A 1,708-nucleotide genomic window follows, 5' to 3' on the forward strand; every position below is an offset into this window, starting at 1 on the left:
CTAGGATGCTTATTAGCTTGAATTCACCCTATTACTATTAAAACAACTCTTGCCTTATTTTTTGTTTGTGTTTGTCTACAAAATGTTTACCCCTCCATTAATTAAAAACTTCCTGGCTTCTTTTGTTTTAGGTATATCTCTTGTTGATAACATATCATTTTCTTTGAAAAATGAGTATATATCAATTTCACTCATGACTATAACAGATAGGTTTTGTCTACATCATCATATTTTGTGTTCTCTGCTTTTATATTCCTGTGTGGTTTTGTTTTGTTTGTTAGTTCTGGCAATTTTAGAAGCTATTCAGACTGCTTTAAGTTCAACTGGTAGCTTACCTTTATAGTTAAATAATATGTCTAACCAATTTTCTCAATTTATCATCTTCAGAAGAAAAGCAATCACATTTAATCCTTCCTAAGAAAAATAAGGAAATTGGTGAACTTAAACAATCTCCTTTTATTTCCAGTCTCTCTCCTTGCCTTTTAAAACAATAATTTGAGGGATTTTTTTTTTGTCCTAGTCTATTATCGATAACAGTTTTTAAAAACATTTTGCTGTTGCTTTTTCCACAATAACCATAACAATTATATTTTTTTCTTGATAAACACAATTACTAGAGTTTAAAAGGCTTAAGTATGTTTAGACAGTTTTAATGCTCATCACCAGTCATTTGATAACTTAATTTCCTCCTATGTAAGTACTTAATGTAGATTCACCTTTTGGTTGTTTTTATCATGTCTTCAACCAGAAATATAATTCCTGGTACTATAAAATGAATGATAGTGATGTCACTTCTTTTGTGAATTAAAGTTCTTCATTATGTCTTTTTTTTTTTTAAATCAAATCCCTTTTAATTATATATTTTATTTCAAATAAATATATAAATGTTTAAACACATTTGAGCATTATAATTTAACAGGTTTCAGTTATTTTAATATTCTTCCAAAAGAGCATTTGTAACTGATGCTCTGAGTTAAATGAATCACTACTCAGTTTTGTCTTCTGAAGTGTCTTCCGAACATTGCTTTGCTCAATAATGGAAGCTTCAGTTGTTATCACTCTGCAGCAGCTGCTACCTATGCATGGTTTAGAGGCGGTCTTAGCTATAGTGCCTATCAGATTAATAGCATTTACTACGTTGTGTGCTGGAAGTATCAGTAAATTACTACCCGGGAATCTTTGCTGAATCCTGAACAGCAGCTTCCATTCCTCTGGTCAACCGAGGATAGTAGATAGAACCAAGAAACTATTTTGGTGAATGTTTATAAACTTCTCAGTTTTGGGTAGAATTCTTTCTTCAGCTGACATAAGGCATTCTTTAGCATCCAGCAGCAAGAATGAAACACCTTCAGTGATAAGTTAGTAAGAATTGTGGTTGTCCATTTTCTTTTTTCTTTTCCACCACTTTTGGCCATCTGTCAGTCTTTGGATCAAACCAGCTTCTAATGTGCCACCAGCTGATCACCGGGTCCTCATAGCCAGGTCGGTGACCCAAACTTCTTCATTATGTCTTTAGAGGATGACCCTTCGCCTGTATGGATGGGGTGAGACTTAATTTCATGAGTCAACTTGGCTAAATTATGGCATCCACTGTTTGGTCACGCAAGCACTGGCCTGATGGTTACTGTGAAGTTATTTTGTAAATTGATTTAAATCAATTTGTCAGTTGATTGCGTCTATGGCTGGTTATAGCTCTAATCAACAAAGG

The 1,708-nt window shown here is 33.3% G+C and overlaps 1 pseudogene; it reads right to left on the bottom strand.

Annotated features, from left to right (window-relative positions):
- Nucleotides 1-912: 912 nt before the first annotated feature.
- Nucleotides 913-1,415, bottom strand: LOC143655492 (protein SPO16 homolog pseudogene; annotated as a pseudogene).
- Nucleotides 1,416-1,708: the final 293 nt, after the last annotated feature.

Source organism: Tamandua tetradactyla, chromosome 14, assembly GCF_023851605.1.
Source record: "Tamandua tetradactyla isolate mTamTet1 chromosome 14, mTamTet1.pri, whole genome shotgun sequence".
NCBI classification, from domain to species: Eukaryota; Metazoa; Chordata; class Mammalia; order Pilosa; family Myrmecophagidae; genus Tamandua; species Tamandua tetradactyla.